Source organism: Rhinatrema bivittatum, chromosome 3, assembly GCF_901001135.1.
Source record: "Rhinatrema bivittatum chromosome 3, aRhiBiv1.1, whole genome shotgun sequence".
NCBI classification, from domain to species: Eukaryota; Metazoa; Chordata; class Amphibia; order Gymnophiona; family Rhinatrematidae; genus Rhinatrema; species Rhinatrema bivittatum.
In genome coordinates this window covers 421,009,522-421,023,861 of record NC_042617.1, presented here as the reverse complement: position 1 = coordinate 421,023,861, position 14,340 = coordinate 421,009,522, and the positions used below count along the sequence as shown (strand labels likewise).

At 41.9% G+C, this 14,340-nt stretch overlaps 1 protein-coding gene across 1 annotated transcript in view; it reads right to left on the bottom strand.

Moving 5' to 3' along the window:
* The window catches only part of CSMD1 (CUB and Sushi multiple domains 1), a 4,035,193-nt gene that overhangs the window by 3,331,015 nt on the left and 689,838 nt on the right, over positions 1-14,340 (bottom strand).

Below are 14,340 nucleotides of genomic sequence, written 5' to 3'. Positions count from 1 at the left end.
ACTCCACCCAAATTTGTAATATATGTGTTTGAACAGTGGAACTCAGTAGGATTTTTCAATTTTTCTGCTTAAATAGCTTTTGAAGATCCGACTTTAGAATACAAATGCTTCTTATAACACAGCTTCAATACTTTTAAAATGGACAGAGATTTAACTAGCCTGCTCATATAAAGCTTGATTAGTAACAAATTACCTTCTTTTATACATGGTAAGAGGACTTCAAGCTGTCAAAAACAGTTGACCATTTTTTTTTGTTGCATCTTTTACAGATTGCATGAATATATTTCATAAAAATCTCTGACAACAAGAAATCATATCTCCTCATCAAAGAAATATATTTCACTGTCCTTTCAAGCTGAATAATATTTGTTTCTTTTCAATTTTCCAGTCCAGGAATTTGTCTCATAATTCTAGGCTATAAGACATATAATACTCACTGTGTCATGGTAGTTGTTGACAGATAAGAACCTTTTGGCTCACCAAGTCTATCCACTTATCGCTGACAATTGCTTCACCACAGTCTATTTGATCTCCAGCCATTAATCTCCCTTGCCCTTACCATTTCACCCTAAATCAGTTCCAAATATGCTTAAATGCATTCTCTGATTGCTACCACTTTTACTGGTAGGCAATTCCAGGCATCCACTACTCTTTCTGTAAGAAGTGGCTCCTTACATGTTGTTCTGCAGCATTAATTACCTATTCCTTCTTATCATTCCCTTCACCATTATGACTTCCTATAAGAAGCCAAGCTGCTCTTACCCATGCCCTTCTCCTTCATCGCCTAGTCTCAATTCCATGTTTTCTAAAACTGGGAAGGAAGAAATGGTTTTTGGGGATGAATGTAAATATATAAAGGAATGTTTGCGTGATTGGCTCTTTCTTTGTTAAGTTTAATATATCCAGCCATTTCACACAACCTCTGCTTTGTTTTGCTTTTACCTTATATTGATATATTCTCTCACCCAGAGACAGTGTCCTCCATTTACATGTACTCCTGAGATGTGTACTCCAATTGGAATGAGTCCTCCAGGGATTTCAAGAGCCACAGAAGAAAGACAGGAGATTTCAGGAGGAAAAAATAAAAGAGGAGGTTGCTGGGTTGATTTATGGAGAGAATGAAGAATCTAACTCAGGGGGTCATTTATCAAAATGCTATATGGCATTTTTTGCATGCAAAAAATGCCTTTAACGCGTGTGAAAATGCCATTAACGCATGCAAAAGCACCATAACATTTGGTGTGATACAAATGAGAGGATATTTTGCCCAAGTGAGCTGGCCTCACAGTTTTGCCAGCCTAGCTATTAGGGTCCAGAGAGAAAGAGAAAGAGAGAGAGAGAGAGAGAGAATGCCTAGCCAAAATATCTGCACACTAGATAGGTACTTATATCTCTATGGGAGGCCCACCTAGTCACTCAAGGTGAGATTTAGGTATTAGTGTAGGGGTTAGGGGCCACTTTGACATTCAAAGTGAGATGTACGAACAGAGCAGTGCTCTCTTGTGAAGATTTGATGACCTTCATAGTGAGGAAACTCACCCAAAAATGAGATTTGTGCAATGTTCTCTCAACCTACGTTGATGGACTCTCTACCTGGAAATCTTATCTTCCTTGTGGGATCTGAGGGGATATTAACCCAAACAATAGTGGGGTAATTATTAATTAAAGTCTTCCATTATTATTGTGTCTCCCACTTTGCTGGTCTGTTGGATCTCAGTATTCATTTCCTTTTCTATTTCCATCATCTGGTCTGGAGGATGACATAATAGACCCACTACCAAACTATTCTTATTTTATCTTGGATTTTCTAGTCAGTGGTTGTTTTATATCTTGACACATGGGGTGAATTTTTACAAACTTACACATGTAAAAATTAACATATGCGCATGCAAATAGCATCTAATCATAAATATGCTATTTTATAAATCCAAAACATATGCACATATTTTTGCTTTTGTATACATATATATGATTGTAAAAAGGGAATGATCTAGGTTGGTTTCCAAGGCAAAGCCAACATTTACATGTGTAAGTTGCTATTTTAAAAGACACATATAGATTTGCCAATTTACTTGCAGGATAAGGATATGTGTATTATGTAATACACACAGGGGTAGATTTTAAAAAAATGCACGTTCGCATACTTTTGTTGGCGCACCAGTCGCAAACAAAAGTACGCTGGATTTTAGCAGATACGTGCGTAGCCACGCGTATCTGCTAAAATCCAGGATCGGCACGTGCAAGGCTGCCGATTTTGGGCAACCGGCGCGCGCCGAGCCGCGCAGCCTGCCTCTGTTCCCTCAGAGGCCGCTCCGAAATCGGAGCACCTCGGAGGGAACTCTCTTTCGCCCTCCCCTCACCTTCCCCTCCTTTCCTCTACCTAACCCACCCCCCCGGCCCTATCTAAACCCCCCCCCCCCCCTACCTTTGTCCAGGGATTTACGCCTCCCAGAGGGAGACGTAAATCCACGCGTGCCAGTGGGCCGCTGGCGCGCCGAGACGCAACCCGGGGACGGTTCCGGAGGGCGCGGCCACGTCCCTGGACCGCCCCGGGCCAAAACCACGCCCCCGGGCCCGCCCCCAAAACGCCACATCGATCGGCCCCACCCCCTACACGCCCCCGACAAAAAACCCCTGGACTTACGCGAGTCCCGGGGCTCTGCGCGCGCCGGCAGGCCTATGGAAAATAGGTGCGCCGGCGCGCAAGGCCCTGCTCGCGTAAATCCTGGCAGATTTACGCGAGCAGGGCTTTTAAAATCCGCCCCACAGGTGATATGCACAGGTTATAAAATACTATGGTAAAACTATGTATGGCCATATATCCATATGTGCTGCCATATTGTTATGGAGATGGAGGCTTTGAGCTTGGGGAAGCTCAGAGGCCTTCACTTCTGTTAGGAAGTGCTAGGAGAGCAGTTCTGCTTACCAGGGGAATGTGTGTTCTTGGACCATGGCTCGACCCCAGAGGAACTACGAAGAGGTGCCGCGGAAGGCGAGGCATGCCCGAGCATGGGCTGGACAGGAGCGAGGCTGGACTGAAGACTGATGACTAAAGATACTGACCCTCCTCCGGACCTGAATGCTTCGGGAAGACCATCAATGCAATGGTGGTCTATTGAACAGTCCTCCGATCATTCCAAGCCCTTTCAGACCTGCCGCTGGATAACAGCAAGAAGTGGCAGGCCAGATGGAGGCCAGGGCAGCAAAGACCGGAACATGAAGATACAGACGAAGACTCAGGAATGAGGTACTTGGATGCACAGAAGAGACTCGGGAACAAGGTACTTGGATGCACAAGGTATTCAGAAGACTCAAGCAAAATACTGGGTTGAGACTGCGATGCAGCGTGCCCTACACAGTCCACCCGCAGGACAGGTCACGGACCACGCTGGACTCAAAGAGCATCTAGACAAGATGGTGGAAGCTGATACTGGAACATGACAAAGATACTGAAGAGGCCTGCACAGAGGCACGCCCTACACAGCCGCCAGTGGCTGGTTGCGGACCACACTGCAACGGAGCAGGTTCAAACAGAGTCTAGGCACGGACGGTGCAGGCACAAGGTATCCAAGGGCGAGCAAAGTTCAAGATACAGGACCAAGATACGACTTGGCTTTAAGCAAGGGATTCAGGACCAAGACACAGCTTGGCTTCAAGCAAGGGAATCAGGCCCAAGACACGGCTTGGCTTCAAGCGAGGGATTCCCTCGTGAGGCTTGAGCTATGGTAGTGAAGAAGGCATTGTACCATGAAGCGCCCTACTTAGCCCACCCGTGGGACTGGTCGCTGACCATGACATGGCACGCCAGGAAAGGTGGTGACGAGGAACCTGGAGTTCAGGACATCGGGACTGGATCACAGACATCAGGAACAGGAGATGGACATCAGGACTGGATCAAGAACATCAGGAACAGGAGACAGACATCTGGACTGGAACACAGACATCAGGAATGAATCATGGACATCAGGAATGGATCACGGACTTCAAGATGAGACATGGAGCTCCGACAGGAAACAAAGAACACAGGACCTTGAAGAAGAGCTGGAACAGCGAGACTCCTGGAGCGAAGAACATCCAGAAGCAACTAACTCCTTGCGAAGGCAATGCTGGAATGAACGTTGGGCCCTTTTGTAGGGCTGAAAAGGACAACAACAAGAGAGGAGCCAGCAGGGGGCCACACCTGGCTGGCCCTTAAAGAGGAGAACTGAGGCGCGTGCCCGCACCTATGGAGATATGGAGAAGGGAGAACGAAGAGAAGACTTGCTGGTGGCGTCCCCAGTCACGTGGAGAGCCCAGGATGGAGCAAGGCAGGCTGTGGAGCAGCTCTGCTGTGGAGCTGAAGGAAAGCAGGCTGCGGGAGCGGCTTCCAGCTGCAAAGAAAGCAAGCAGGGAGAGCAGGAGGGCTGCAGGCACCGGCAGGGATGGCTTCCCTGCTGGGCGAGGACCCTGCAATGGTGGTGAGGATGGCTCCCTGCCATCCTAGGACCCCGGAAGTGGCAGGAGTGGCAGTGGTGGTCCCTGCTGCGAAGAGAGGAGAGCAGGAGCTACAGCGGTTGTCCCAGCCGCATGGGAGGCTCCCGGCAACTCGGCCCTGCCGCGCAGGGCAAGAGAGTGCGGCTCCCGAGCCACATTGGAAGAAGGCAGCACTAGCAGCCCGACTGGCTGCGGGAGATAGGGGACCTGCCCATGCTCCTCGCGGGCAGGTTCACAACACATACACAGTTGTTTGAAAGTTATCCTCCTTATCTTAAACCAGAAGTACTTCAAGCATAGCCAGGTAACTCACTTGTAGATATAATTTATTTTATTGGAGAAACATAAGGAGGGCAGATTTAGCAAAATACTTCTTTATCTCATATATAGGAACCTTCATTGTCAGTTTTTAATTTTGTTTTTCCTGGGAATTTCAATGTTATAACAAATAAAATCAATGGAAAATGATGTTATAAAAGGCCATGAGAAAAATCTATAGAAATATCATGTTTTGACTGATATGTTTTGTTTTTTATAACATTGAAATTCTGTGTAAAAATAAAATAAAACTGAAAACTAACATCCTGACCCATGTAACACTCATTCTACAGGGTTGAGACTTGAAGAAAGTAGCAATTAATTTTCCCTTGTAATGTATATAACATAATTGTAGAAGATTTTGTACTCAATAATATATTATATATGATATAATGTAATTTATTATTACAAATATTATTATTATTTGTAAACCACTTTGACATCTCTTTGGAATAGGATTTATTAGGATACATGAATAAATGAAAAATGGAAATGTCAATAGCACTTCTGATTTTATTTCAGAATTGTAGTTTGTTAACTTTTTGTTGTTTTTTTGACTAAATGCACCACCAAATTTTAAAACATAAATCACTAATCCAGGCTGGTTTCCATGCCCCCTCTCCCTGGACCACTCCTCAGTTTACCCACTCTTTCTGGGACCACAGGGCAGGAGAAATCCCAACACTGACTCGATTTCTGCCAAATCCAACAATAGCACTGGATGACTTGAGACCCAAGGCGACTGAGAAATGCTCCTGCCCTATGGAATTCTTAGGATAATGAGTACGTTTGGTGGTTCTGAGGGAGGAGTGGGAATAAACCTGGGGAACGTTTTATACTTTTTCCAGTGCGGGTTTGGGTTTTAGTATCCCTATTGTAAAATAATATGCAGTAAAACTAATTGGAAAAAGCAATATCAAACAAAAGGAAATCCCCAAATCAAAGAACCAAAAATATCTCCCCCTACAAATACACATTATGAGCTTTCAAACCATCATTATTTGTTTCAAGAGTATGATCTTGAAAGGTCATGTACATTTTCAAACATATATTCTTGTTGATCCATTAAAATGTATTACCATCTGACAAAAAACATCCCAAAAATATAAATAACATATGTCTAGCCTTTTAGTCTCCATAATAAAAATCCTATAAGTGTTTGCATTTACCTTCCATAGAGAAATGTTTTATTTTAAAGGCTAAATATATATCTGGCAGACAAATAGTGTTTCTATTTAATGCCATATCACCACAGGAATAAACATAATAGTGACATATCTACAGAAGGAGGCAGTTTATCTAATAAAATGGCTTAGACAGCAGGGAAGTATACCAGCTTCACTGAAAATAATTGAAGCAATAAACAAATCTTAAGCATCTTCACAGAAGAGGCATCAAATTGGACAAACTATGGTTTGTTCAAGGACAAGGTTTTGACTCACTGGGCAAAAACGGTTTTATTTCAGCAGAAGAGCTATGTGTTTTCATTGAGAATAATCAGAGCTGCTGCTATGTCCATATTAATAGGAAGTTAACAAAGCATCCAATCGGTAAGACTCTGGCTTATGTCATATAAATTCCCTCCCATAGCTACTAAAGATGTAGAAATTAAATAAGGTAATCCCTGTACAAGATAAGGAGAGAGGGATGCATAACACGGATGCAGACCCCTTTATAACATACAGGAGTTAAGGCTTGGTGTTAAAGCTAGTGGAGTGTAAACAGTTTGGGAGATTTGAATTTCAGAGGAAAAAAATGGTTTTAAGTAGTTTTTTGGTGAGGAGGTTGCACATCAGTAGGTGGGTGGAACTCCTGCTTGAAATTCATTCTGTGATAGTTGATATACTGTAAATTTAATGCAATGCTTAAAGTTAGTTTGAAACAGGTTTCCAAACATTTTGGCATAAAGAGATGAAAAAGAATGACACTTTAATTCACATGACCCCATATTTAGCAAATTTCCTTAGTCCCATAAAAATCTATATAATATAGAGATAATTGGCTAAAAATATTGTTTTTTCTTAATACTGGAAAAGGAAAAATAACGTTATTTAAATCAGATAAAAGATTTGTCATATCTTTCCCAAAGCAATTTTTTCTTGTACATAATTTTTGCACATCTCCAGATTTGTCAATACAAAGGATTATTTTGAGAGAGAGAGAGAGAGAGAGAAAGAGAGAGACTAACTATAAGGCCCTCCTAGTAGTTAGGTATTTATACCTCTATAGGAGGCCCACCTAACTACTCGAGGTGAGGTTTAGGTAGTAGTGTAGGGAGTAGGGGCCACTTTGACATTCAGAGTGAGACATACCAACAGAACAGTGCACTCTTTTGAAGATTTGATGTCTTTCGGAGTGAGGAAACTCAACCAAAGATGAGATTTGTACAATGTTCTCTCAACCTAGCTTGATGGACTCTCTAGCTGGGTAACATCAAGCTAGGCTCTCTCTCTCTCTCTCTCTCTCTCCCCCCCCCCAGTGGTTGTAGGTCAGAATTACAACAATTGTGGCACTTACCTCAAAGTGCGAAAAGTTATCACACTCTGCGGTAATACCTACCGAAGCACTAAGATAGCTTATTTATCACAAAGTGCGCTATTACCATAAAACACGCCCCTCTTCCTATCTAGCCCTTGGGCCTATATTTTCTAAAACACCATGGTGGGATGAATCAAGAGGTGCAGGGGGGTGGGGGCCAAGCTGGGGGCGGGTGCTTTCGCACCCAATAGCGCCATCATAAAAGGTGGTGCTATTGGGCACAAAATGGGCAGCAAAATGGCTCCTTACCATTTTGCCATCCACGCTGTCTTCGTGGCGTCCACCCCGACTCCTCCTCTTCTGGGGCAGACACCACACTGACTCCGCCCCTTTTTAGCTATCGCCTGCGAAAAGGGACTTTTTACATGCAAAATGTCCCTTGTCGCGTGTGCTAGCTTTAAAAAATGACCCCCATTTTTAGAATGTCTCTGCCCTAAACAGTTTACAACATAAGGGCTAGATTTATTTAGGCTTTTCTCCCATTCTGTGTCTATGGAAAATACCCTTAGTGAATCAGGTACTAAGTTTGAGTACATTGAAGTTAATTGACTTTCTCAAAGTCAGTGCTGGACAAGGAATATAGGAGGCTTAGAAAATGGGTAAGATACTAATGTTTTGCAAATTGAAATATGCCCTAAAGTAAACTATAATGTAAAGTTCTTCAAGTTTGCAGCTTTCTGCTATAAACACAGTGCTTTACTTTAGAAATCTGCATAGTTATGAATCAATTTCCACAATCATAATGCACTGTTTGGAATCAATGGTAACATGGCACAAACACTAGAACAAATGTCAAAACTACTCCAGGAGGCAGATCCAAACAAGGGCAACATAGACAAGAGAAATCATATACATCAAGGACAAGCCAAAAGGCAAATGGTATGCATAATAGACAGCTTATTAAAAATTAAACACGTGGGACAATGTACACCTGGCATTATATCAATGCACTTTATGAGCTTGCCAGTTTGTTAGATATATTTGGATAGACAGACAGACAGAGTGATCTTCAGCAAAAGGTACTCTTTCAACTAGTGCAGGGAAGCATGCCTAAAATAGGCCCAATGAAAGCAAATTCCCTGTCTAACATGTATTTTGCTGAATGCTTCCTAAAAGGGTATCACCAACTATAGAAGCATAGCTGTTTCAAAAAAAGTGTAAACAGAAAAATGTATGGGATAAAAACAGTATTATATGCAAGAAAACCAAAAACATGGCCTATTGAAAATCATAACTGGTATTTAAATGTTTACCACTGCAAGTTAGACCAAATGTATTTCAGATGATCTAAATTCAAAAAGCAGTTTAGTATGAAATAGAAAGAAAATTACAAACCGTTGTGATGGTGAAACCGAACGACGGTATATAAAACCCAACCAATAAAATAAATAAATACATTTATGTGCAGGTCCATATTCAGAGGATGTGGCCAGATAACTCAGAAGTTGTCCAGCTAAATGATAGCTGGATATCTTATTATCTGGCTAAAATTTAGACGAATAATTTAGGGATGTTCTGGTGGCATTTTGGGGTGGAGTCACATTAGCCAAATAAGTTATCCAGCTAACTCCAATATTCAGAGTTAGACAGATAATCTATCTAGTTAAGCCTGGTCAAGCCACAGAGCCCAGCTAAAGTTAAATGTATACATTTATCCAGATAACTTTAAGATTGCCAACTATATTCAATAATGCAGCAGCACTATTGAATATACCTCCAAAATTAGCCAGATAAGTATATCTGGCTAACTTTGCTATCAGGACAGTGAATGAATATGAACCTCACTGAAATTACAATTTATTTTCTGAACAATTTATGTGAAATAACTCCTTAAAAAAAAAAAAAGCACTTGCATGTTAACAGATTTATTTCCTATAAATCAGGCAAACCTTTGAAAGTCTGTGCTCCAATCTGTTATCCTATTCTTAGCACTCTTCTATGGTTAATTATTATAGTTAATGCAATAACAGACAAAGTGGAGTGAGGAGTCACACGCTCAATAAATAGCAAGAGAAAATACACGTGACAAGTCTATAAACTGTCCAAACCCACAATCGGTGAGCCACTTGAAAGCATTACAGCTTTTCACAGAAAGCAGGTCTCTCAACCCGGTCCATGTTTTACTGGAGCCTTGCATCAGGAGGGGCATCAAAAGGAATGCATCATGAACACCAGAGACACCTTAGAACATAATTACTCTCTTACATGTTTGAGCTGACTCAAGTGTTCTTTTTGATGTCCCTCCTGACACAGCCCCTCTGGCAGAATACAGACCATGTTGGGACACCTACTTTCTGTGAAGCACTGCCATATGTGAAACTCTCAATAGATGGCTTTCAAGTGGCTCACCAGCTGTGACTTTGGAACTTTGGACAGTTTACACTGTTGTCTTTTTTCATCACACATATTTTCCCTTGCTAATTATTATAGTTGACATGATAGTAAACATAACGGACTCTTGAAAAGCCTAGAGTCAAACTAAGGGGGGTCATTTACCAGACGGATCGCACGCGATACCAAGATGGGGGCGGAGTCGACCCCGGAAGAGGAGGAGTCGGGGCGTCACCGGGGCCGACTCCGTGAAGACACCGCGGACGACGAAAAGGTAAGGGCCTTTTCCCGTCCTATTTCGCACCCAATAGCTACACCTTCTATGGTGGCGCTATTGGGTGCAAAACCAGCAGCGATCGCACTGCGGCGGTGCGATCGCTGCCGGGTAGCGCAGGACCGCCCCCCGTTTCGGCCCCCGCCCCTCATTACCTAAAGTATCGCAGGTCTGCAATACTTTAGAAAATGAGACCCTAAACTTGTTAGGCAAAAGATAAAGTTTTACCTGATACCTGAATAATCAGTATTAACATGTTTGTCTCATTGTATCATAAAGATACCTTCTGAGCAAGACAGAAAGGACAAAGAAAAAAAAAGAAATAAACCAGAGAAAGTCACAGCAAAGGAAAGGGAGGCTGAATCTTAAAAAAATGTCATTTACATATTTTCCTCAGCTAAAAGCTTTATAGTACTGTTACTGGACTATCGAGAAACTGTTCTCAAAATCCCTAGGACAGCAATTTAGACACATACACAACAATATTGCAACGATTCTTAAAGGATAAACTGTAAGTAACTGGTTATATTTTGGTTCTGCTCTCTTAGAATTCTATCTTTGAAATGATTAGTAAAACAGCATTAAGTGTTAAAAGGATTCTGAGCATTCTTGCTCATTTTGTTTCTACAGGTTGGGAGTTTTGACTAACTCACTTTTCAATAAATGGCTCCTGTGTAGTGTGCAGCTTAAAACAATCAATACTGATTACATATAATATTAGATGCAATAAATGTTCTCTGGGACAGGCCACAAAGCCATTGGAGTATCATTGTAGGCTTAGCTGTTAACATTGATCATTCTATTATTCAATGGATTCTCAGGGAGCTGTGCAGAAATACAACCAGAACAAAAAAGTAATCACAGAATAAACTACATGGAAATTCTCCTTGAATGCAGGTATTTCTTTGAGCCTTATAACTACCAGCTTTAGAAATAAGAAAATACGAAGTATGGCAAATTTGCAGTTTATATTCTCTGCTGGTGGTGTTGCATTGTGGCACCAAAGTATCTGAAGAATTATCAGATACTCAGAAAAATCACACAAACTAGACTCTAAATCACACAAATACAGTTGTTAAAAGCCTGCAGAAGTAACGGTCCCAAATAAATATGATTAGTTGCCTCAAACAGTGAGTGTGTAAGGATTACAGGAAGAGGTATAGTTTTAGAACCCAGAGTTGTACTGATCCAGATGTATAAAACGATAAAATAATATACCCACCCACAGAAATACTGCCAGTAGGGACATAATATACAGTACAAAATCACAGCATAAAAATGTACATCTGAATTTTAAAAGGAGATACACTTATAAATGTAACTACCATAACAATTTTCAAAAGCCTTTTACGCACATAAAGAACACTTTTGCGGGTAAATTCTATGGACAATTCAATAGCATATATTGTACCAATTTTCAAAAGCTCACTTCCATGAGTAAAGTGAATTTATGTGTGTAAAACCCAGTTTTATGTTTGTAAATGCTTTTGAAATTCAGGCCCATAGTTCCATTTCCTTGTGTAACTTTTAATAGTATCACATAAAATCGTCAATTGGTTATGTAAGTTAATGTAATATGCTATATAATAGAATGTTGTATTAACAGAATCAAAAGATCAGCATACAAATTACAGCATACATAGAGATTATGCACTCACTAGCAATTTCAACATGCATCCTAAAATGTAACTTGGGATGATTTTTCAAAACTATATGCTTATAAAGATTAGCGTATATCCACATAACTGGCTTCTACTCATGTATTTCATATTTTATAAAAGTTAAACTTATTCTCGTATTTCACTTTCATGTGCATATATATATATATATATATATATATACTCATAAAAGAGGGGCAGTCTAGGGGCATTCCAGGATGGGGGTCAACATTTATACATGTAAGTTGCTATTTTAAAAGACAGGCATGTATTTTCGCCAATATACTTGTGTATTTTTACACCTGCTAATTATCTGGCTTAAGTGGTATTAAACATGTTTATTGTGTAATACTGATTGGACAGGTAGACTGGGTGAACTAGGGGAGTTCAGGCTGAAGAACCAGTAAGGTCTTGATGACCGGGAGAAGGTCTGGTTGAACTGGTTGACTAATTGGTAAACTGGTTAATTTCATTTACACACACATGTTTTAAAACTGGCCAACTTATGCAAATCAGTCCTATTTTATTTTTATGGAAATCAGTCCTATTTTATTTTTGCATGTATATTTTTAAATAAATAGGGAAAGTATGCACACTCAGAGGTAGATTTTAAAAAGGTGCGCATGGGCATACATGTCCATGCGCTACCCAGCATGCGTGCATGTACACCCGATTTTATAACATGTGAGTGCAGGCGCACGCATGTTACAAAATCAGGGGTCAGAATGTGCAAGGGGGTACACAATTGTGCAACTTCCATGCGCTGAGCCGTACTGCCTTCTCCCGTTTCTCTCCCAGGCCACTCTGAAATTGGAGCAGCCTGGAAGGAAACTTCCCTTCCCCCTAACCTGACCTTCCTAGCCCTTCCCCTAACCTTTCCTCCCCCTAGCCCTACTCTAAACCCCCCCTCCCCAAAATTTTTAATTTACCTTTTGTGCCTGCTGTGTTGGAGGATCGCATACCTGCCATACACGATCCTCCAACAAAGCTGCAATGGCCGCTCTGTCGGAGGCTTCTGGCCCCACCCCAGACCATCCCTTTTGTAAAGCCCAGGGACCTACACGTTTTCCGGGGCTTTACGTGCATCACTGGACCTTTTTAAAATAGACCCGGTGCATGTAACCCTTTTAAAATCCAGCCCTCAATGCATTGATATACTTTGTTTCAATGCATTGCATGTATTCACACATAGGAAGAGGAGATAATCTGCTCTCCAAAAATTAACCCTTACAACAGTCTTTAGGTTACTGATGTGTAAATTTTATTTATTTTGTAGTGGTTGAAATCATACACTGTACGCAGTCCCTCCCGACACAGCTCTTAGCGAAACATGGTCCATGTCGGGGGACCTGGTTGAAAACTACTGTATTGCTTTAGAGTTTTTGGAGTTGCCGCTTGAAAAGAGTAAAAATTAAACACAGAATTTTTGATTCACAATTTACAAGTGTTGGACTGTTAAATATTTTCTGCTCACTACTCATGTATTCACACAAACATACCTACATAAATATACTGGGGCGGATTTTCAAAGGGTTGCGTGTGTATATTAAGCTCGTAACCCCGAAAACCTGCTCCTGCGCGCACCGAGCCTATTTCGCATAGGTTCAGTGATGCATGCAAGCTCTGGGACGCATGTATGTCCCGGGGCTTGAAAAAGGGGGTGGGGCATGGGCAGGGCAGGGCCGGAGCCCCCAGGCACAGCGGCCATTTGCCGCTGTGCCCGGGATCACGGGCCTGCCGGCGCTGGCATGCGCCGGCAGGCCCGTGATCCCGAAGTTCGCGAAGTTGCACCTGCCCGGAGGCAGGTGCAACTTCGCGAACAAAGGTGAGGGGGGGTTAGATAGGGCTGGGGGGGTGGGTTAGGTAAGGGAAGGGAGGGGAAGGTGGAGGGGTAGAAGGAAAGTTCCCTCCGAGGCCGCTCCGATATTGGAGCGGCCTCGGAGGAAACAGGGAACGCCATCAGGGATCCCCTAGGGCTCAGCGTGCACGGGAGTTCGCACCCCCTTGCGCGTACCAACCCCAGATTTTCTAACATGCGTGCGGCTGCGAGCGCATGTTATAAAATTGGGCATAGATTTCTGCGCGCCGGGTTGCATACACAAATCTATGCCCGTGCGTAAGTTTTAAAATATAGCCCATTGTGTAGTAGAGATATGTCTATTTTATAAAACTTGTAAATATCATATATCAATATTTGCATATATCTGCTCATAGCCTTATGTAAAGCGCCGCCACAGGCACTAGTTTCATGTTACGCTGTGAACCGATGTGATATCATTGATGAATGTTGGTATATAAAACTTTTAAATAAATAAATAAATAAATATATAACACGATGAGAATTTATTTGAAATTTATCCTCTCTGGGAGAGTAACTTTGAAATAGCTGCATGGGCGCACATGTACACACGTATGCCAGCTTGCCCCAAAAGACACGGCCATCTATAACATTTGCGTATATATGTATGCAAGATATATAATAGGTAGAGATTTGCAGCAGTAAAAGGATTCGGTTTGGGCTTTGTTTTCGGCCCACTGCGGGAAATTTCATTTTTCCCGCAGTTCGGGTTTTTGTTTTTCAGGGAACCCCAATTTTCAGGAAAATTGCTTTCGTTTTTCAATTCTCCTGAACCAGGACAAATTAGACAGTTTCACTGAAACAGACCAGGTGGCTATATACATCTGGAAATATACTCTTACCCATCACATATGGAAATTTTATCCATAAGGATTCCACTCTGCATTTTG